Source organism: Herpailurus yagouaroundi, unplaced genomic scaffold (assembly GCF_014898765.1).
Source record: "Herpailurus yagouaroundi ecotype Mexico unplaced genomic scaffold, PumYag 141, whole genome shotgun sequence".
Lineage (NCBI taxonomy): Eukaryota > Metazoa > Chordata > Mammalia > Carnivora > Felidae > Herpailurus > Herpailurus yagouaroundi.
In genome coordinates, this window is record NW_024412396.1 from 46,659,026 (window position 1) to 46,683,095 (window position 24,070).

At 42.7% G+C, this 24,070-nt stretch overlaps 1 protein-coding gene and 1 long non-coding RNA gene across 13 annotated transcripts in view; both read left to right on the top strand.

Annotated features, from left to right (window-relative positions):
- The window catches only part of RGS6 (regulator of G protein signaling 6), a 603,304-nt gene that overhangs the window by 204,144 nt on the left and 375,090 nt on the right, over window positions 1–24,070 (top strand). The gene's annotated exons all lie outside the window — the stretch shown is intronic.
- LOC121032004 (uncharacterized) lies at window positions 15,290–21,605 on the top strand. Its single transcript, XR_005791034.1, has 3 exons — window positions 15,290–15,761; window positions 18,813–18,888; window positions 19,567–21,605. It is a non-coding gene; the product is annotated as an uncharacterized LOC121032004 (long non-coding RNA).

Here is a 24,070-nt window from a genome sequence, read left to right on the forward strand (position 1 = left end):
TCCGTTAGAAGAATTTGAATAGGAGATGATCATGGAGCATTTAGAAGACATAATTTAAGTATAAACTATGACATATTTTCCTTGAAACCGTTAAAGAACCATAGATTCTTAGAGCTAGAAGGGACATTAGTAAGTACCTCATGAGGTGGTTTTCAGATACGGTGGGCAACCCTTCCTTCAAATGACATCTTAGCAAATGCCTCATCTATAAGACAGAACGAAGAGCAGTTCTGCTGGAAACATTATGGGAAGAGTCCTACATTTGCTCGTTTCTCCTCCCTTTGCCCCTCCGGCAATCCCCAAGCTACCTGCAGGGAAAGCTCACAATCGTGCTATTTTAAAGATGAAGTTCCTCAAGAGAAATGACAACATGTTTACAAAAAGATGTGTATGGCAATGTTACTAGCAGCTTTATTTATAATAGCTGGAAACTCGACCGAACCCAAATATCTATCAATGGAAGCATAGATAAACAAACTGTGGGGTCCTCACAGAGTGGGGAATACTATGCCATAGTGAAAGGAGCGCCCTCCAGACACGCATAACAACATGGATGAATTTCAGAAACATTAAGTGAGAGAACCATGCGTGACATCAAAGAATACACATTCTCTGATTCCATTTATGTGACATCCAAGACCTCTTAAAAAGAACGTATGGGGAAAGAAACTCGAAAGTGGTTGCCTGGGCAGCAGGGAGGAGGGCAGACTCGAAAGGGGTACAAGGGAGCCTTCTGGGGGGTTGGAAATGTTCTGTATCTTGTTTTGTGTGGTGATTACATCTGTCTGTTCAGTTGTCAAGACTCATCAAACGAAACACCGAAGATGTACACATTCTCCCGCGTACGTTATACTTTAACTTACAGAAGCTGAGTTACCGACGTCCTTAGACAGAAAGTTGCCCAGTTCCCATAGCCAGTTATGAGGAAGACTGGGGACTGGATATTGGGCTTTCTGGATTCCTGGTCCGGTACTTGTCGTCATACCTTCTCCCTCAGACTCATGCATCCCATTGACCAACACAGCATCAACGCTGACTCACTACCACCCGAAACTACCCCCACTAGCTCAAAAACTTCACTGCTGCTGAGAAATGTTAACTTGACAGCACTGTAGAGCTTCTGAATCGGCTTCTAAAATCTTCCTACAGTGATGGGGCACCTGGGTGGCTCAGTCGGTTGAGCGTCCGACTTCGGCTCAGGTCACGGGCTCGACAGTTCGTGGGTTCGAGCCCCACGTCGGGCTCTGCGCCAACGGCTCAGAGCCTGGGGCCTGTTTCACATTCTGTGTCTCCCTCTCTCTGCCCCTTCCCCGCTCGTGTTCTGTCTCTCAAAAATGAATAAACATTAAAAAAAATTTTTTTTTTTTAATTTTCCTACAGGGAGGCCAAAACTGGCAAACACAGCCGCACTTTTCACACACTGTGCTTCGTGTATTTGTATTGCCAACTCATTGAGAACCAGTGCTCTATTCCATAGCCACGGGGGCCTTGTGTGACTTAGCCATGTTAATGCTAGATGGAAATACGGCAAGGGAGAAGACACTGGTGGCTTCGTTGTAAACCTGTGAACACTCACTGGTGGAATGTCAGCTCTTGAGATACACCTGTTGTTGCATAACCTAGAGGCTCACCTGCACAGATGAGTTGAACTGTAGTTCAACTCCATTTAGTGGTCACCAGTGGAGTGCCACATGCTGCTATGTTGCTTGGCCTGGATGTTAAGAGTATCATTCCAGGAGAAGGGGGAAGGTAGTGGGAGTTCATAACCTTCTTGCTCGAGGAAGCACTGGACGGCAGAGCAGCACCCTTGACTTAATGACTGATCTACAGGAGGGTCTAGCTCTTTTATCCTCCTGCGGCTTTTGCTCATAGTCTCTCTGCCTGGAGTGTGCCGGGGGTGCGTTGCCCATCCGAAGGGTCACACGTATGCCTGTATTCCTCAGTCTACGGAGAACGTTTCAAGGACTGGGACTGTGTCTTTGTCTTTGTGTTCCCAGTACCCACAACAGTGCCTTAATCTGGAAAGATGGATCTTAACTGGGAGCTATTTTGTCCCCGTTGCTCCAGGGAACATTTTGCAATGTCTGGACCTGTTTTTCAATGCCGGAACCTAGGGACGGGGGTACCTAGCATTTAGTGGGTAGAAGCCAGGGGTGCTGCTAATCATTCTATAGTGCACAGGACAGCTCTCCACAATAAAAAAGGTACCCAGCCCCAAATGGCAAGGGTGCCAAGGTTGAGATATCCTAACCTAGAATATACCTTATTGTAATAAGAGGTCAACAACATCATGAAATTGCTCACTCGGGGTCGGGGCCAATACGTTCCAATGTTATGATGAGTCTCTCAGCTTCTGTTACCACTCTTGATTCTCTGGGCATTGAAGTCCAGCTGCTTAATTAGAGGGGCAGAGATGTCTGACTGAGTCAGGTAGCCATCAGCCAAATTGGAATCACCTTTGGCTGAGTTTGAATCCGTCCGTCTTTTAAGCCATTGTTGCCTTAACTTAGCTTTGGGTGTCTCATCCCTTAATCCGTAGCCAGGACAACAGGGGTCCTTGGCACAGATTTGCCTGCTTTGCTTAAAAGAGGTCTATGCAGGTGGGAAATGAACTCAGATTAAATTTACTCACCCAAGGCCACACAAATGTGGTTTTGGAACCACATTCAAATCCAGGATGTTTCCTTTCTAGTTTTCTTGGACTTTATTAAATGTTCCTGCCTTTCCCTGGTAAAATTGATTTCCCCTTGTTACCAGTTCTCTAAGAATCTTGGTCCAGGGCTTCGGCTCTTCAATCAGTACAGGGACATCACTCTGTTTGTGATGAATCATAGTTTCACCTTCTGTCCTAAAACTGAGTTAGGCCAGCACTCCAGGTTCTACTTTCTTTATGTTCATTCTGTACACTTCACAAGAATCTTCCTTTGGTTTATGGTAAAAATTGAAATGTAGAAAAAAGTGGACTGAAATGAAAGACCAAACATTTTCAGTTAGGTTACTAATTAACTCTGTGACCGAGGGCAAGCCACTTATAAATCAGTCATCTTTAAAATGCTAAGACTCATTCTAGATCTCAAAACTTATGATCATGTGTGGAGCAAGGGGAACCCTCTTGCACTGTTGGTGGGAATGCAAACTGGTCCAGCTACTCTGGAGAATAGTATGGAAGGTCCTCAGAAAGTTAAAAATAAAAACCCTATGAGCCAGCAATTACACTGCTAGGTATTTACCCAAAGGATATAGAACTACAGATTCAAAGGGGTTTATGCACCCCAATATTTATAGCAGCATTATCAACAATAGCCAAACTGTGGAGAGAGCTCAAATATCTACTACTGATGAATAAAGAAAGTGTGGGGTATGTATGTATATGTATGTATGTATGTATGTATGTATATAAAAATATTATTCAGCTGTTGAAAAGAATGAAATCTTGCCATTTGCAATGACACGGTTGGAACTAGAATTTATTATGCTAAGCTAAATAAGTCAGTCAGAGAAAGACAAATACCATATGATTTCACTCATATGTGGAATAAAGAAACAAAACAGATGAACATACGGAGAGGGAAACAAACCACAAGAGACTGTTAACCATAGAGAATAAAATGAAGATTGATGGAAGAAGGTGAGTGGGGGATGGGCTAGACGGGTGATCGTTATCAAGGGGGGCACTTGTTGGGATGAGCACTGGGCGTTGTATGTAAGTGATGAATCACTAAATTCTACTCCTGAAATCAATATTGCACTGTATATTACCTAACTAGAAATTAAGTAAAAATTTGAAAAGAAAAAAAATTATGATCATAGGGTTGGGGTTCTTTTTACTATAACATATCTATTTTTCTTGGCTTAAACCTGCAATACTCAACAGCTTATCATGTAGGAAAGAACTGATCTAAAGTAGAAGAGGCAAGATTTGATTTTTCCTTAATTTTAAATTTTATTTAAATCCAATTTAGTTAACATATAGTATAATAATAATTTGAGGAGTAGAATTCAGTGATTCATCACTTACATAGAACACCCGGTGCTCATCCCAGCAAGTGCCCTCCTTAATGCCCATCCCCCATCCAGACCATCCCCCCACCCAACACCCCTCCAGCAACCCTCAGTTTGCTCTCTGTATTTAAGAGTCTCTTATGGTTTGCCTCCCTCTCTCTTTTTGTCTTATTTGATGTAATTGGTAGATATTGTGAAAAATGGTTTTAAACTCTGAGTGTGGATTGAAATGCTTCTTGTTTCCCTAAGAGGACTCAGTTTCTCAGATAGTCTCTGCCTCAATTTCCACATGTTTTATTTCAATGCGTGGACTAAACACAGAGCATAGTCATACATGACGTGATCATAATGCAAGTCATAGCCGGTACTTGGGAAACCTGTGGCCAAAATCAAACTTAGAATCAGGTATATTAGGAGCCACCTTCTGTTCCTGTGATGAGAAAGTATTTGTCATGCTCAAAAGCTAATAAGAGGGTTCCCCAAAATAACAGACCCAACATTGAATTTTAAACAGTGCGATTTTCAAAAATTTGACCTGTACAAAATCTTTCACAAAACACCTTATGTAGAACAAGGATGGTGCATGTTTAGTGAGAAATAATATTCCTCTAAACTTGGAAAAACGTTCTGAAGCTTCAGATGAAAAACATGGAAATGCCCCCTCTTCTTGACTCTGTAACAAACGTCCCCGGTCCCCGGTCTACTCGAGGACTGACTTTATCCCCAACTGACCAGAGCTGGATTACTCTGGATAATGACTGAAATGATCCCAAAATACCAATAAGTAACAGAATATACAGAGGCACAGTGTATAGTAACCACTTAAAACTTCCCTGTAAACTACTGACGGAAACACTAATTAAGATCTGAAATGGAAGCAAAGTAACACAATCTTTGTCGTGTCCTGCAGCATGAGTGTGGAACTAGGTTCTTTCACCTACTACGGTATCATCACAAAGCAAGCATTTAATGTCTTTGCTGCTACAGTCTCCTTTGCTTTATTATGCTGTTTATTTCATGGGAAGTCTCAATATTAGTTATAAAAATGTCTGTGTCTGCAGCTGCATTTTTCATCTCATAAACTCGCAGGGATCTCATCAATTCAACGTGCTTTGTAAGGTTTGCCGCAAACCACTACAGGCAAAGAGAGGCTTAATCAAAGTTTCTTCTTCATAATGAACGTGACACACAGAAAAAGCATAGCAACGAACGAGCCTGTGATTGTAGGTAAAGACTCATTATATGAAAATCTATATTTAAATTAAGAGCTTGGCAATAGGATTCTTCAGTGTACAAGAAAAATCACCATAGGATGCCTACAAATAGTGTATCCTAGGCATTTGAATAGAATTTAATCTATAAACAGTTTACCTTAGGTTTTAAGCAATTCATTGCTGGGGGAAAAACAAACCTGGGTTCTTTAAAATAGCAAAGTATTTGCGGTAACTGAACATTATTATAGCTGCAGAAATCCAAAGATAATTTTCTTTTGTATAATTTTTGAATTATAAATTGTTTACCTTTCCTTAATAACTTTTACTATAGACAGAGCTCCTTTTTTTTTTTTTTTTTTTTTTGTTCTGTTTACATAAAAGTGTCTGGAATGATTCAGTGACACAGATGTTGGAAATTAAGGACTCAATTCAGACTGAAGCTTTTTATCCTCACCTGCCTCCCATGCTTTTATCCAGCACTAATTAATGTAAAGGCCAAAAGTCAGACAAAATGATGTGAAAAGGGAAGGTGGCAGCACTGGGGACCAGAATGAGGCCGTTGTATATAATGGAGAGACACCAGTTGACATTTTTCATGATAATCATTTTAAAGGGTTCTCTTTTGCTAGTCAACAAATATAAAATATGTGAACCTCCTCCAGTTGTAATAGACTTTACAGTTTGTAAATAGAGTTAGAAAGAGTTTGTAACAGAGTTACAACAGTTTGTAATAGAGTTAGAGTTCCACCTTTTCTTTCCAAATAGCCGGAGAGGACAGTCTTTGCTGGCGGCCCGAAGCCCAGTCACTCATAACACCCGGGGAAGGCTAGCAATGCCTGGATTCAAAGGGCGGCATCAAAAAGGAGATTGTACCATCCCCCAGGTGCTGAACAGAGCTCTCCTAGACTGTGGTAACCTGCTGGCAGGGTGATGACTGTGTACTTTATGCCAGTTCAGTTGTGCCATAATAATGCTAAATCACCGGTTTTATGTAGTAGATTTGGGTTGACAGAATTGCAAAGGTGAGTGCCAAGCCTGTGCCGATTGCCTCCTTTCCTTTCCCAGCTGCTCAGGTCCCCTTCCATCCCCCTTCCAAGTACAATAGACAGTTTTCCAAAGGAGTCATCCAGATGGCTTACAGACACATGACAAGATGCTCAACATCACTCATCGTCAGGGAAATGCAAATCAAAATCACAATGAGATACCACCTCACGCCTTTCAGAGTGGCTAACGTTTACAACACAAGAAACAACAGGTGTTGGTGAGGATGAGGAGAAAGGGGAACCCTCTTGCACTGTTGGTCGGAAAGCAAACCGGTGCAGTCACTCTGGAGAATAGCACGGAAGTTCCTCAGAACGTTCAAAATAGAACTACCCTGTGATCCAGCAATTACACTACTAGGTGTTTACCCAAAGGATACAAAAATATAGCTTCAAAGGGGTACGTGCACCCCAATGTTTATAGCAGCATTATCACTACTAGCACACTATGGTGAGAACCCAAATGTCCACTGACTGATGAATGGATAAAGAAGGTGTGATGCACACATGCACACACACACACACACACAATGGAATATAACTCAACCATCGGGAAAGAATGAAATCTTGCCATTTGCAATGACATGGATGGAGCTAGAATGTATTAAGCTAAGCGAAATAAGTCAATCAGAGAAGGACACATACTATGTGATTTTGTTCCACAAGAGACTCTTAACGGTAGAGAAAAAAAACCGTGGGTTGATGGAAGGAGGTGGGCACCCTGGAGGGCACTTGTTGGGATGAGCACTGGGTGTCGTATGTAAATGATGAATCACTGAATTCTACTCCTGAAACCCGTGTATGTTAATTAAAATTTAAACTAAAAAATATAATAGCTAATCTTCTGCCCAGTAAGTATAGTGAACAAATGGGATCCAGAGACGTCTGATACACTTTTTGGAGAAGTTTGGGGTGAGACTCTTTCTTTTAGTTTCCCCTTCAGAGAGAAGTCCTCATTTTCCTCACATGTTCATTCGCCTGCAGTTAGTAGAGATTTGTGGAAGGTGTGCCAGAGAGGGGTTGCCTTGGTGGGGTTGGCTGACCTCCTAGCCGGGATCGCCGTGCAGTGAAGTGGCCAGCCTCTGGCAGCCTGTCAGGTGAGGGAGAAGGCCGCTGTGTGGTCGTGTGGATCGTAGGCACACGGGAACATTCCCGTCTCCAGGCGCTGGATCCAGAGCACGGAAGCTATGCAATCAGATGCGCCGTGTCTGAGTCATAGCTGTCTTGTGCCTTCGCCTTCTTGGGGGGGGGGGTCCCCCTGCTCACATAGTGTTGATGGTGATGGCTTTGTGTCCTGCTGGTTAGTCCTTGGGCATCGGGAGCATTTTTGTCTCCTTGTGTATTTGCTCAGGTGATGCCTTTGAATGCATTCAGGCCTTTTGGGTGGACGTGATTTAGGTGATTCTTCCTCAGAAAATAGAAGCACCTGCGTTCTCTGTTTTGCACGTGGTGATCTTTAAATTTTTTTTTTCAACATTTATTTATTTTTGGGACAGAGAGAGACAGAGCATGAACGGGGGAGGGGCAGAGAGAGAGGGAGACACAGAATCGGAAACAGGCTCCAGGCTCCAAGCCATCAGCCCAGAGCCTGACGCGGGGCTCGAACTCACGGACCGTGAGATCGTGACCTGGCTGAAGTCGGACGCTTAACCGACTGCGCCACCCAGGCGCCCCGGTGATCTTTAAATCAGGGCGTTGGAAGCGGCTGACTCTATGTAGCCAATTCCGTGAGGCTGTCTTGATTAGGAGGACATTTGACTTGGATGGGCTAATGGGGCTGAATCGATAAGGAAAACACAGTTTCTGCTTGCCTGCCTTTTAAATGACTAAGAAATGCACATAACGATTCCCCCCATTACTCCATTTAAGCCCCCACTTCTGACGCCACACCACATTTTTTCTCATCCTGTCTCTCAGCGTTAGCCCATCCCACAGTGAGTGGGTAGAGGGGAGTCATGAGGTAGGAGGTGCATACGTGGATTATGCAGTACTTAGGAGAGAAAAAGCTGATGCTTGCTTTTTTTTTTTTTTTAACTTTTATTAAAAAGTTCCCAAGTCAACAGAACAGTATTAAAATTGTCTTATCAGAATGTCCTATTCTTTTGCATTTTCCTAGTTAAGGAGACTGCCATGAACTCTGGGGCCTGCCTAGGTGAGGGTCTTGAAAATATGATTAAAGATTAAATATTTGTTTATTGTTTTTGAGAGAGAGAGAGAGAGAGAGAGAGAGAGCGAGCGAGTGGAGGAGGAGCAGAGAGAGTGAGACAGAATTCTAAGCAGCCTCCAAGCTGTCAGGGCAGAGCCGTACGTGGGGGCTCGAACCCACAAACCCTAAGATCATGACCTGAGCCAAAACCAAGAGTTGGATGCTTAACCGACTGAGCCACCAAGGCACCCCGAAAGTGTGATTAAAGATTAAAGTGATTATAGTGAAAGTAATAAAACCAGGAAAAAAAATACCTTGGATATAAACCTATTAAGCCACCTTTAGAATGGTGAATGAAAATGACAGTATTACAAAAAAATGTTAGAATTGTTGGCTTTACTTTGAAATTAGTATGTAAAGGAACATTTTATTTATTACACTAATGCTTCATCTTTAATTTTTAAAATTATGAGATTTATATCCTCTAAGTACAGCCTGAGTACATTTTAATATTTAGTTGTTAAGTTTTTTCTTAAACTATGATTTAAAAACAAGTCATGGGGTGCCTGGGATTTCTCTCTCCCTCTCTGTCCCTTCCCTGCCCATGTTCTCTCTCTCACTCACTCCCTCTCAAAATAAATAAGTAAACTTTAAAAAAATAATAAAAACAAGTCATAATTCTTAAACTGGGTTTCATTATCTTGGGAACTGACAGTGTTTTCTAGTAGAACATATTAAAGGTTTAAAAATGTGAGGTAATGCAAAAAGAGTATTCATGTCAAAATTTTCGCCAAGTTCCAGCATAGGACATAATTGGCCATAACTGTAAAAAATGTTTAAATTTTGAGGTTATTGTAGAGTCACATGCAGTTGTGAAAAATAATACAAAGAGATCCTGTATTTCTCTTTCCCTTGTTCTTCCTCCCCACCCTCTGGTAACATCTTATAAAACTATAGCATGATATCGCAACCAGGTTATTGACATTAATACAGAACAGTTCCATTTTTTATGTGTTTGTTTATTTTTGAGAGGGGGGAGGGGCAGAGAAAGGGAAGGAGGGAGACAGAGGATCTGAAGCAGAGAGCTGGATGCAGCCTCAAACTCACGAACCATGAGATCAGGACCCGAGCTGAAGTTGGACGCTTAACCGACTGAGCCACCCAGGCGCCCCTATAACAATTCCATTGAAACAAGCCTCCTGTGAGCTGCCCTTCTATAGCTCCCTCCCTTTGTTGGGAACAACCTAGTTCTTCCCTACTGTTTCTTCCTTGTGAGTCTTCTTTACTCCTCGCACAGAACACTTCAGTCCTGACACTTCTGGTCACCAGATGTGTGAAAGTTTCCCCCACACTGGGCAATTCTATAATTCAACTCCTCCTGGCACTATCTACATGGAGACAGCATCAGATTCCACAGATTAAGAGTTCAGTTCTATAAGACTGTGTTCCACCCTCCACTTCAGAGGCCAGTTGCAAGCCCTAGGCTGTTACTTGTGCTTCTGACCAACCAGCTACGGGTGAGAGGTTCCGGTGACCTCCTCAGGTTTGATTAATTTGCTAGAGAGGCTCACAGAACTCAGGGAAACACTTACCTTTACCAGTTTATTAAAAAATACAATAAAGGATATGAATCAATAGCCAGATGAAGAGATACATAGGGCAAAGTCCCAAACAAAGGTGCTTCTGTCTTCATGGAGCTTGGGGCCTTTCTCCTGACTCTAACAACTACTAATCTATTCTCTGTTTCTAGAAGTTGTCATTTCAAGAATGAAATCATGTAGTATGTAATCTTGTAGGGTAGTCTTTTTTTTTCCCTGAGTTGCCTCATGATTCATCGGAGTTGCATGGATCAATCATTCATTTCTTGTTTATCTCTGAGCTGTATTCCATGGTGTGGTTGTATCACAGCTATTTAACCATTCACCTACTGAAGGACATCTGGGCTATTTCCAGCTTTTGCCTATTATACAAAAGCAAGCAGGACTTTTAAAAAACATACTTATAGGGGCGCCTGGGTGGCGCAGTCGGTTAAGCGTCCGACTTCAGCCAGGTCACGATCTCGCGGTCCGGGAGTTCGAGCCCCGCGTCAGGCCCTGGGCTGATGGCTCAGAGCCTGGAGCCTGTTTCCGATTCTGTGTCTCCCTCTCTCTCTGCCCCTCCCCCGTTCATGCTCTGTCTCTCTCTGTCCTAAAAATAAATAAACGTTGGAAAAAAAAAATTTAAAAAAATAAAAAAAATAAAAAACATACTTATAGCGATGCTTATGACTCCATCTTATTACAGAGTATTTATTGGGCTGAGGAGAGTAAGATTAAAGGCTTAGAGTCAATTAGGACTAAAACAAATGTTATGAACTATGACAGTCTAGCTCAAAGTAGTTTGATTTCATTAATGTAGTTAAAAAAAATTTTTTTAAAGTTTATTTATTTTTGAGACATAGTACAAGTGGGGGAGGGACAGAGAGAGAGGGAGACACAGAATCTGAAGCAGGCTCCAGGCTCTGAGCTGTCAACACAGAGCCCAACGCAGGGCCTGAGCTCACAAACCGCAAGATCATGACCAGAGCCGAAGTCGGACGCTTAACTGACTGAGCCACCTAGGCACTCCTAATGTCGTTTATTTTTGATATTCAATCAAGCTCCACTTTAGTATTGGCCAAGGTCCATCAAGAGAATTTACCTATAGTTATGGTGTTTAGTATAGTTACGTTGTGCCCATGTTTTCAATCCGAATGATTGCTCAGAACACACTATAAACAATTTACTTTTGTTAAGTGTTGCTCACATATCTCATTGTGTTTCTGGCGATGTGATAGCACATGATTGGGTTTATTTTTTGCTGCCAACCCCAATTGTTGGATGTTTAAAAAACACTAACCACCCTTATGTGCTTGGAGGTCTCTGATGAAAAGGCTTAATTAAATAAACATTCCATAATGAACAGAAGTGCCAGCACAGGCACAGTCTGTGAAATGTACAGCCTATTGACAGCCGGCCGGTTATCAGTTGAGGGACACTCAGAAACGTGGTTATACTGGTAGGAACTGGAAGGATCCAGTCTGCTTCCCCTTGGATCCCACAGAGTATATGTGTACGTGTGTTCGTGCTCCATGTTAGCCCTGACAGGGACAGAGAAACAGAATAACTGGCATCTTATCTGCCCGGCAGGTGCTTCTGGCAATGGTCATTTGTGATGTTGTTTTTAATATAATTCACAATGGGGCGCCTGGGTGGCGCAGTCGGTTAAGCGTCCGACTTCAGCCAGGTCACGATCTCGCGGTCCGTGAGTTCGAGCCCCGCGTCAGACTCTGGGCTGATGGCTCGGAGCCTGGAGCCTGTTTCCGATTCTGTGTCTCCCTCTCTCTCTGCCCCTCCCCCGTTCATGCTCTGTCTCTCTCTGTCCCAAAAATAAATAAAAACATTGAAAAAAAATATAATTCACAAAATTTCTCTAGGAAAAACACATTGGAATGGACAATAAAATGTCATCTGCTTCGTAACTTTTTCCTAAAAGGCTTGGAGTTTTAAAAAAGCTTTCTGCTTTGATGTCCTAACAGTCTCTTGGAAATATTGTTAGTCCTCTTTGGGCCATATTTTACAATTGGAGAAACTGAAATAGAGAGACCAGATTGGTCTAGGAAAACTTTGTGGAGATAGGAAAGTGAGTTGACTCTTGCTTGCCCTAGAAAATGTGGAATTTAAAGAAGGAAATAGTCCTGGAGGATAAAAGTTGACAGCTTTGTTGGGGTGCCTGGGTGGCTCAGTGGGTTAAGCATCCCACTTTTGATTTCGACTCAGGTCATGGTCTCAAGGCTCATGAGATCGGGCCCCACATCAGGCTCTGTGCTAACAGCGTGGAGCCTGCTTAGGACTCTCTCTCTCCCTCCCAATAAAGTTGACAGCTTTGTTAAAGAAAAAAGTGAATGAATTGATGAGGCCGGAAGCTCTTTAAAGGCAAGAATTCCCTTTCATCTGTATTCCCAGTACCTAGTTGGAGTCCAGCCCAATGGAAGCATTCAATAAATATTTGTTTAACGCATAAATAAACGTATGGATGACCAAACTACAATTTCTGATGTTGCCATTAAAGACACTTTTCTCAGACGGTTCCTACCCACCTTATCCTGATGGTGGTGTTTAAATCAAGTATTTATGGCTGCATAACAAACTTATCCAAAACTTAGTGGCTTATGAAAGTAGTTCTGGGGATTCACTGGATGCACCTGGACAGTTCCTCTGGTTGTCCTTGACATTTCTCTTGCAGTTGGATAGCAGCTGGGATGGAGTTTCTGGAATTTCCACTTGGCTACAGGGATGTCAGGCCCCCTTTCTCTGCAGGTGGTCTCAGGGCCTTTCCTCTTTCTATGGCCTTTCCAGCAAAGTACCTGAACATCTAACTTGGTGGCCCAGGGCTCTCAGAAAGTCCAAGGTGGAAGCTTTCAGGTTTTTCAAAGGCTCAGGCCTGGAAACATCAATAAGCCACTTCCTCTGCCTTCTTTTAGTTAAACAGTCATGGGAGCCAGCTCAGATTTAAAAGGAGGGGTAATAAATCCCACCTTTTGATGGGGCTCCACTGTGGTTTTCCATCAAGTCTCCAACACTGGATGTTTTACAACATGGTTTCCATCCTGTCATCCAACACTGGATGTTTTACAATTCACTCAATTCTGACACTAACCACCTAGAGTTAGCACAGACCCCACAGGTTAAGGGCTCAGTCCCACAAAAGTGCCTCCCACTTCAGATACCGGCCACAAGTGAGGGTATTCCCAAGTCATCCACATTTCTGTCCAGCCAATTGTAAATTAGGAGGTTCCCCCAACTCTACCTCAGGTTTAGTTATTCACTCAGAAAACTCAGGAAAATGCTGTATTTAAGATTACACTTTGTTATAAAGGACACAAATGAACAACCAGATGAAGTGGGGCATGGGGGGGGACAGTGCAGAAGGATCCTGAGTGCAGGAGCCTCTGTCCCCTTGGAGTTAGGGTATACCACCCCCCAGGTACATCAATATGCTCACCGATCAGGAAGCTCCCCAAACCCCATTGTTCAAGAGTGTTTATGGAGGTTGTGTTGACTAGGAATGATTCATTAAATCATTGGTCACTGGTGGTTGAACTCCATCCCCTCCCCCTCCCCAGAGGTAGAGGGAGGGGGTTGAAAGTTCTAGCCCTGTACTGCTGTGTGTGGCCAACCCCTGTTTTGAAACTATCTAAGGGACCACCTTGAGTTACCATGATAGCATAAACTCAGGTATAGTCCAGAGGGATTCATTATGAATAACAAAAAAGCACTCCTATTATTCAGGAAATTTCAAGGGTTTTTAAAGCTCTGTGGCAGGAACCAGAAATGGGGACAAAGGCGACATGTATTTTTTATCGTATTACAGGGGTAATGACAAAGGATTTGTGGCTACCTTTAGTCCACCATGCTGGTCCTCCACAGACTCAAGCTGGCCTATCACTTTACCCAAAATAGATGGAATTCTAAGAGTGACTGTTTTCCTGTCATGTACGTTGTTAAATAATAAAGATTCAACCCATACATTTTACGGATCGAAGTGACTTTGATACGCATGATTCACAAATCGGGCAGCATCCCATCTAGCAAGTAGAGGAAAGCCCCAAGGAGTTGTACAAAATTTATAGGAAGGAGGGTGGGACGGTAAGTTCTTAGCAAAAGAAAAGATTGTTTTAGGCAGGGCCACCTTCCCTGAGGGGAAAGGGCAGGGGTATTATTAGGTGGATTATTTAATCTTCTTTTGGGGGGGATAGAGAAAGCCCACATGACAGATTCCTCACTGATGCTGATCAGAAAATTCCTGACTGACCAGTTAAATCTACATTTCTGCAGAAGGTTGAAATGGCAGTTAGATTAGGTATTGAGTCCTGGTTTGGTGACCTGGCCTATGTGATGCCATTTTGGGCCTGTGGTTTTCTTTTTAACAATTCCTTTCTTTTCATCAGACTCCCAGCTTAATTGAGAGATGTGGTCAAAATTTAAGACATTATAGCTCCACTCTCAGCTACTGTTGAGAAGTTCTCATAGTTTTTGTTGTTCTTTGCGATCCAGAGGTCATGATATTTTTGCTTAACTTCTGGGATCTTCATAGGTCGTGGCTTTGGGTTCACATTCTTTAAGTTGGTAATTTTTCTTGTTCCTTTTTTGACATTCCGTTCTTAGGGAGATCATTTGCTTGGTGGTTCGTGGCTACAAACATGCATTTAAATGTTTGGAGAGAATACAATGTACCAGGGAGATTATTATGAATACTAAAAGCAAGATAATTCCCAGTGTTTGGAGTGCACTTCAGAGCCATGGTCTCCAAGACCCAAACCACTCAAAGAAAGACCCTGTTGAAGGAATTACCCTTTCAGCCTAACTGGCTTGCTCCATGATTTTGTATAAATTAGTTTCACCTTCCCCAGATGTGTTGCTCCAGGTGTAGCAGGTGGTATTAACTACAGTACAGACGCCTCCTTGCTCAGCTAAAAGATACTCAAGGGCTCTGCTATTATTAAGAACAATTTTTGCCAGAGAGTCTAAGGATCTTTGTTGGGTTATTATTGCTTTAGCAGTGGATTCTGCAACAATTGCAGGAATTAAGGAGAAATTCCTCATCGGGCCTTATTTACATTTATTCCAAAACAAAGAAATAGAGACCTATCAAAAGGAGTGATTCCTGAATCATGAAAGCCTCCTGGTAGGTACTTTCTAATTCAGTAATGTAAATTCAGGGGAGTCGGCCAATGAGATGTCTTGTTTTGCTTGTGAAAAGTTAGGGCCACAGTTAGGTTTTCTTGTAGCCTGAAATAAAAGGTTGTTCTAAATTCTGGAATTTGCCCCCCACCCCCACCCCCCAGCAAGGGCCTGGGAGATATAGATGAGGACATTATCTTTCCAGGCTAATGCCAGAGTAAAGGAAAGGAAAAGAAAGAGAAAAGGTTTCATGTTCAGTTAAAGTATGAAGTCTCTATCTGTTGTCTCGGGCAGAAGTAATCAACCTTGATGTCAGCTACTTATCTTCCTCATCAATTTGATTCAAAGGTCTCCAGCGTCTTCTAATTTTGAAGAGGTGTCAGTGGTCAGGAGCACTTGATAAGGGCCCTTCCAGTGGAGCTCCAACACCCTCTTCATCTGATAACATTTCCAGAATACCCAATCACCATGCTCTAGATTGTGACCAACAAGAACCCCTGAATTGGGATCAGGAAAGACTTCTTTAACCTGTTGGTGATAGGCTTGAGCATAAGATCTCAGAGACTTAGAATAGCTGGTCACAGTAGCATGAGATAACAAAGGGCAAGCAGAAGGCTGCATAGACATTGGTCTGCTGGTGACTCTTTCATGTAGAGTGAGTTTGTTTCTTAAAGGGGGAACTTCAAATAGTCAACAGGACCAAGGGCGTTACCTTAGCTCAGGGAAGTCCAATAGCTTCAGCATATTTAGAAATTTTAAGTTGGAGGATCTCTCAACCTTGTCTGATGATTGAAGTGATAAGGACAGTGATAATTCAAAGAAGTTTGCAAGGTTTTCATCAAGGCTTGTAAGATTTGTTCAGTGAAATGGTTTCCTTGATGACTGGAGATTATGGAAGGTTCCCAGTGAGAAACACATTCTCTAACGGTTTCTTTGCTACCATGATGGCATCAGCTTTGTAGCAGTGGAAGGCCTCAGACCATCAGGAAAACACACAAACAGTAATAAAAACACTGTGACAACCCTCACTAAGTGGCATCTGAATGAAGTCTAGTTGTTGGTGTTCTAAGGATCCAGGGACAGGAGGTCTGAGGTCTCTGGGGACAAAAGTAATTTTTCCAGGATTATGGACTTGATTAGTTACACATTGCTGGTGACTATTTTTTGCAATTTTCTGCAAGTCTCCCCACCAATGTCTGTTAGTAATTTGAGACATCTTAAATGCCCTGTAGTGGGGTGGAGGAATGTAAAAATGGAAACATGGGGTTTTCCAGGGAGCCGGGAAGAACCAAGTGCCCACCTTGGGTTTCCTATAACCATGGCCATTCATTGAATTTACAGTCATTATTTTACCATCTTGATGTTTCTGATCTGGGAGCCAAGTGTCACCACGTTGCAAGGACATCGTGACGGCAAAAGTCTGGCAATAAGGGGTCATTTTTGTAGAAGCAGAATGGACTTTATCCACATGTGCCATAACCTTTACAGATTCTGTTGCTGTTTGGCTTTTCATGAGAGTCAGCTAATCACATATTAAATTTTTTTCCCCAAGATTCCTTTTCCACTCTCCTTAGTGGCTTTAATTACATATATTAGAGGTTTTTTTTAATGCTTAGAAACTTTAATTTCTAGTGAAAACCAAGTAGTAAGCAATTGTGAACTGATATACCAGCATGTACCTTTTTAATTTTCCAGAGTAGTGCAAACACATCCAAATATCTTTTACTTTCTCTGTACTAAGAAGCCAAAGTAGAGACACCTATGTTCAGTAATTAATATTTTGGTATTTTATCTTATTTGGAAATGATCTAAGTAGTAAGTGAATTTAACTTATCGTTTCACCGAACTCAGCAAAACTTTAAGGTTTTAGGTTGCCAAAAAGATTTGGGAGACTATCTAAAAGTTTGCCTAAAATTTAAAATTTTCTTTACATCTATTCGATTTACTTGTTCTTAACAATTCTGCTTGAATCGCCCATAAAAATGTAATGAGACATCAAAGTCAGTCATTCTCCCAAGCTAGTTTTAAAGAACATTTTGTAACAGATAACATCAACTCACTTGACTTTAAGTAAACCCAGGCAGAGTAAAAGTTGTGATTTTAATGTTGATAACTCTAAAGACATGTCTAATTAAACCAAAAACCAAATATTTTCCCCGATCGTGTGAACTTGAAAAAACATTTGTATTAGTTTCTATCTTTCTGAGAATTTTAGAATGCCTAATCCTTACAAGTGCTTGCCTTCAAAATAACTAAATAGAGCTCTTTTACAAATTAATTTTAGCAGTACCGTCCAGAGGTAGAAAAATATCTCACACCTACAGCATATACATGTGGACACACACACACATACACAGAGACCAATGCAAAGACCCTGTAGTTTACTAATGTTTGAGGAGAAGATTTTTAAGATTTGTATTTGTTCCTGGAATTAATCTTAAGGAGGCTGTGCTATAGAACTCTTTTGGCGGTTTGTATTTTATTTTATTTTTTAAGATTCCTTATTTTTAAGTAATCTTCACACCCAAGGTGGGACTTGAACTCACAACCCCGAGATCAAGAGTGGCACACTGCACCCACTGAGCCAGCCAGGCGCCCCTAGCAATTTGTGTTTTAAAAAGACTGCTTGCTTCTTTTTCTTTCTTTCTCCTTCAGTCTCAGATGATTGTGGGCTACGCTTACATTTCAAAGACATAAGATTTAAAACTTTAAGGGACAAAGAAAGACTGCAAGTTCCCCCCAAGATGGACTTTGGTTTCCCAGAGCCAATAATTTACAAGCCAGCCGTTTGAGATAAATGGGAAGTTTTGGGAGTAGTAGAGGAATAGGTGAATTTTGAATTGCCTCTATAGCTGCATTTCTAGTTTTGTAAAGTTTTGTAAGATAAGGACTATTATTTTAATTCCTCAAAGACTTGGGTTGTAACTTAAATGACATCATATGTTGGTCTGTGCGTCCAGCTACACTATTCTCAATTGGCTTCTTTCCCTCGGCGCACATAGTTCTAATTTTAAGTATTTCTGGCAGTATTGAATTACCTGCCTTGGGTGTAACAGATGTCCCCAAAGAGTGTGCAAAGGATACTACCTTCTCAAGATCCAGAGTCATTCCTGAAGTTATAGCCAAAAGAAAGAACCAACAACCCATGTGTCCCAGGCAGGCAGAAAGCCAAGCCTAGTTATGCAAATTGAGACAAACAAGAAGGCAATAGCTGTCCCCAGGAGGGAGAGGATCAGTGAATGACCTATGGGCTTAGCTTTGGAAAGGAAGGAACAATGTGAAATTTCATTTTCCTTTCTTGACTGGCCACCACAGACAGAGACAGAGAAGAACAGATTCTGGTGAAATTTTCACCCTCCCCTGGCTTCTGCCAGTTTTTCTAGGATCCCTCCTGCAGGCTGGTATCTACCAGAGTTTCTCCTTGGCTGTTTAAAGGAACAGCATGCAGTTTACCAGACAATCCCTCAGTTTTGTCAACTCTGGGAGGGGTCTGTAAGGGAACCCTCCTCCTGAGATAGGTATAGGGGTGTCCGTAAGGCCATTAGCTCAGCAGACTTTTGTTTATGATTGTGTAGTCTCTTCAGAATGGAAAAACAATTCAGACTAGAATGAGTTCTCAAAGGAGGATAGAGGGGAGCCGTGGGAGTTAGGTGAGTCTTACAGTCTTTTGTTTTAGGTCTCTCTCACAGCTTTAATTTTTCATCAGCCTTTTGCAGTAAGTCTTTCAATGAAACTACTTTGGAATCCTGAGACCTTTTGCGGGCTTCTGCTTGCCAATTAAAGTAGGTATCCCATTTTGTTTAATTTGGGAACCCTTGCTTTTAAGTGTACTTCTTAAATGAACCATCTTGTCTAATTGGAGCATTCCACATAATGGCCATTGTATTTGTGAGTTGAAGTTCCCCTGTGGGCTGGCAGCAGTTTGGTAGGTCCCTAGCTGCAAATGGAATTAACCCATATTTCTTTCCGGCCACATCCATCTACAGAGGGGTGCAACTCACATTTCTGTCTGGCCTTATTTTGGGTCCCCCAGCCTGACAATTGCCAAACCAAATTCTTCAGGACACAAAACAAGCTTATTACAATTTTGCTGTTCATCCCCCCGGGGGCGGGGCCCCCCGGGGACCGGCGACTTTCAGGACTATAATTCTTAGACATAAAATAAGCAGGTGTGCCTGAAGGTAGTGCCCTTGAATCTTTAGAATTTAAGGATCCCAGCAGCTAAGCCTTTGAGTTTCTCAGAGTCAAACTGATACCTGAAAGGGATACGCTGCTGGGTTGGGGATAGTTTGTGTTTTACAGTGTCCCTCATTGCATGAAAGCTTTCTTGAGGTTGGGAGTGACCCAGGATCAATCTAACTCATTGCATGACCAATTTATCCTATCATGAGAGTCTTCTTGAAGTGGTGAATGCCCTAACAGCCTTTAAATGCTTGGCCTGTGCCCACCAATCTTTGCAGGTTTCTGGCTTCCGAGGATTCCCTTGGCAATAACTTTTACTGCACAACACAAGACAGACAAACATGGGCACCTTAACATCTCTGCGGTAGCCAAGGGATGTTACTGACTCCTGGCCACAAGAAGGCCCTGTGTGCACTACCACCAATTCCTGTGGAACCATGGACTGGGCAAGTGATTAAACCAGCAAACCCAAGGGATGGGGACTGTGGACTGATTCCAAACAAAATGGAGAAAGACAGCTGCTGCCAGCAGTTCCCAGTGTGGAATCCAGGGATAGAACTAAGGTCTAGGGTTTTCCCTCTGGGGAACTGTGGTCTGAAAGGCTACAGGCTTGAGCTCTGGGAAGACCCTTCTGCCAGCTCACTTGGGCCCCGGGCAAAACTACCCACTCAGCTGGGTTCTGGGCAGAATTGCCTGCCCAGTTGGGCTCCGAGCATAATTGTCTGCCAGCTCAGGCAGACCCCCGTCAAGGAAAGCCAATTAGATGGAGATGTTGTACCCAACAGGAGTGGAGCTCAGAACTGAGAGGGGCTTCAGCCTTCGGAAACAGCGAGAAAGACAGTAAACCCAGACGGTTCATGGGGTACCGCGCTTGGGTTTCCTGTCCTCGGATGCCACTGGAAGTTCGCTTCAGATCCCAGCACTGCCACCAAATCTGTTAAATAATAAAAATTCAATTACATAATTTTAAAGATCCAGTTGGCTTTATTAACCAATTCACGAATCAGTCAGTCTCCATCTAGCACGTAGAGGGGGCTCTGAGGAGTTGTACGCATGGAAGGTTTTTATGGGACGGAGGGTGGTACAATAAGTTCTTAGCAAAAGAAAAGAAAGGATAGTTTGACCTTGGCAGAAGGGCAGGAGATCTTATTAGGTGGATTCCCTTATCTTTTGGGGGATGGAGAGGGCCCATGTGACAGATTAACTCACGGATGCTGATCAGAAAATTCCTGACTATCCAGCCAAGACTACGTTTCTGGGGGAAGTTAGAACTGCAGTTAGGTTGGGCATTGAGTCCCGGTTTGGTGACCTGGCCTCTGTGACACGATTTTGGGCCTGTGGTTTTCTTTTGAACAGCTTGGAAAATGTCTTCTCCCCATTGCCACTAGAGCAGGCTACATAAGCTGTGCCTTATGTGTGCATGCCAGACACATGCATGGGTTTATCAGGAAAAGCTATTGAATTGATGTGTCGGGGGGAAGAGGGTGGTGATGGGAAAGCCCCACTGACAGGCCTCAGTGTTAGGCTCTGGTTTTTGGTTGTGGCTCCTTTGGCAACTACTCCTTAACCCCCCCAGCTCTCATGCCCACTAGGCCCTGAATTGAGGAGAGCTCAGACTATGCTGCCTCCCTTCAACTTGACTGTCTCCATCATTTCCCTCCTCACCCTTGTGTTCTTTTCTCACAAGCCTGACTCAGACCTAGTTTTTGCCTGTTTGTTTTCTTTTGCTCACAGACTATTCTCTTGGGCCAGATTCCTACCCCCGCCCCCCCCCCCCCCAATCATCTTATTCTGTCTCCTCAAATGTTTTTTTCAATGCAATCTTGCCAAAAGCTATTTTAGGGTTTGACTGTGGCTTTTTGGCATCATTATCTCACTGGGTCTAGTTTGGAGGTTCCTCTGGGATCTCTTGCTGGAGTCTTCTCTTTTTAGGATTTCCCAGTCTATATCAGAAGCATTAAAAAAAAAAAAAATCATCACTTTGTCCTGGGGAGAATGTTATTTTCTCCATTCAGATATTTAAAAATCTTAATGCTCTACAGCTAGACTTTTATTTTGTAAGGGATATTCTCTGGTAAGCTGCCAATGGCAACCTATAATACGAAGTTCCATATGCCCCTTTGGGTTCAACTGTAATCTTTATGAGATAATTTCATCCCCTTTTTTCTTGCTGTGTAACTGAAATCCTCAAGAGCAAAGAAACTTTTGTATCCCTCCCACATCCCAGAACTAGCTTGGAGTTTGGCCTCAGGCAACAACCAACTAACAGTGCCTTGAAGATAATCCTCTGGGGAGTTAATTAAGCTAGACTGAATAATTTAAGGGGCAGTTCTGGTGAGTGAAATAGAGAAGAGCATTTTGGGTTCAAGGGTTGATGCATCCCCTTTTTCATTATTTCAAGTCTTACCTCTGCTTTCTTGATGAACGTTAAAGAAAAGTAAACCTATGTTATAGATTTGATAGTGTTAATTAATTTTGGTGCTTACTATGGGCTCGCCTTTGGGCTGGGCTCCATGGAAGTTTGAGTTGTAATTACGCAGTAAGCTTTCAAATTGTACAATAAAATCCTAGTCAGTTTTCAAGGTCCATCCCAGAGGCCACCATCTCCAGGAAGTCTGACCAAACTCTTCTTTGGGTTTGGTCACTCCCTCATCCCTACCCCATACAACTTTCTACACAGCTACATTACAGTTCTTCAGGTATCATCTTATATCTATTCGTTTACCCGTTTTACCCCCTCCCACATCCACTAAGGTTATTGTCTCTGCTTTATCCTGAAGTGTCTTCTCATCTACAGTGACTAATGCCCCATCCACTAGAAATGGTATTAACTCCTTTCCATAAAGACCACACATAGTTGTTCTAGGATTGCCTGGAATTATAGGCTAATACGTCAGTGTTGGGGCTTCAGAGTTAATCCAACAGACGCATTTCAATTTTCCCTGGTTCTATGTGCACCAACTTAGACATTAATTAAATCTCTGGGTCAGAAATTGTAGCAAGAATGTGCCATTTAATATGCTTCCCACATATTTTTAAAATAGTTTAACTTTTTTGCCTGCGTTTCTCGTACATGTGCCGTGATTGAGTTACTCTCTTATCCCTTGACCTTGCCAACAACTAGGGCAGGATCAAAGTCTTGTAGTTCTCTTTATGGCATTTAACACAATGTCACAAAAACTTTGGCCTTAAGTGCTGCTTCTTATGATAAGCTTCATGGGACTTCGGTGTCTCGAAGAACTTTCTGGCCTGTGGGGCAGGAGATTCACTTGATTCTAGACCCGGCACAGACTCTCATTTGCTGCCGCTGTGGGGTTCACCTAAAGATGTGGGCCTCAGTTTTCTCAGCTGTGGAGTGCGAGGATGGGATTCTCAGCAAGCTCCCTTCCAGTTCTAAACTTATCTGAGCTCCCCCTTTCCCTTGTTCTGTATCTGCCACTTTCTGGAATATCTCTTGTATTTAATATAATAAGTTTGTCCTCACTTTGAAAGGTGTTTATGACATGAGAAAGAGGTGGGAAATAGTTAACATAAATGCATTCTGAGCAGCCTGATACTTTTTTTCCTGCCAAACTTCTCTTTCCTCCTCTTCCCCCGATATTTTTTGGGGGGTGGGTGGACGGGTGGGTGGCTTTTGCGATATTGATATTCAGAGAAGAGTAGAGCATGCAGGACTGCAAGGGCTCATAACAGATGGTTATATGGTGCCATTTTAGGAGGGTTATTATAAATAACACATCTATTTTCCCGAATAGTAGGATGTCTTAAGTGTTGAGGCTTCACCCTACTATTGAAATAGAAAGAGGAGGAGGAATCAAGGAAACACCTAGCTAGAACATTTTTGCATGATCTCAACTTTCTTATTGTTCCTGAGCATCTTAATTTGGATAGTGGTGTGTTTTTGAGGCTGAACGCGAGGAAATTCATTGCACAGTTTTTCTGGTACTCATCTCCCTTCTCTAAATGCTGCTTTGCTGGAGCTGCTTCCTCCCTTGCCTGCGTGAGCTTGTCTGCCCATATCCCAGCGGCAGTCGGTTGGCACAACCTTTCTCCCGGGGAATCGTATCGTACTCCTGGTGGATGTAATTCACGTACCCGCTATCCCCGAGGGGAGAACCAGTCTCCGCATTGGTAACTACAAAGAAGGAACTGACCTTGTATCCCCACTGGAGAGCGAGTATATCGTTTATGTTAGGTGTTCAATAAGATATTTTTTACCTCGAGGATAACGGAGACAGGAAGTAAAGAAACTTGTCAAGCTTCTTTAGGATAGCAACCTCTGAACATGTTTTGCTCTGCGAATTGGAATATGCTGCCCATCAAATTGTCACTTCGGTGATTGCCATACAAACATTTGGTTACGTTAATGTAATTGCTTTCCTTACATGCTAACTTGATAACCTGGTTCCTTGAAAGATATTACCCCATGTAATATCCAAGGGAAATGGAAAGAGGATGCCTTAGAATGTTACTGCTCTCGTTTTCACGTTCCAAGCCCTGGTTTAGTGCCCTTTATCTGTTCACCTCCAACCCTGCATGCTTTTCAATAAAAGAAAATGCATTTGGGGGGGCGCCTGGGGGGCGCAGTCGGTTAAGCGTCCGACTTCAGCCGGGTCACGATCTCGCGGTCCGGGAGTTCGAGCCCCGCGTCGGGCTCTGGGCTGATGGCTCGGAGCCTGGAGCCTGCTTCCGATTCTGTGTCTCCCTCTCTCTCTGCCCCTCCCCTGTTCATGCTCTGTCTCTCTCTGTCCCAAAAATAAATAAAAAATGTTGAAAAAAAAA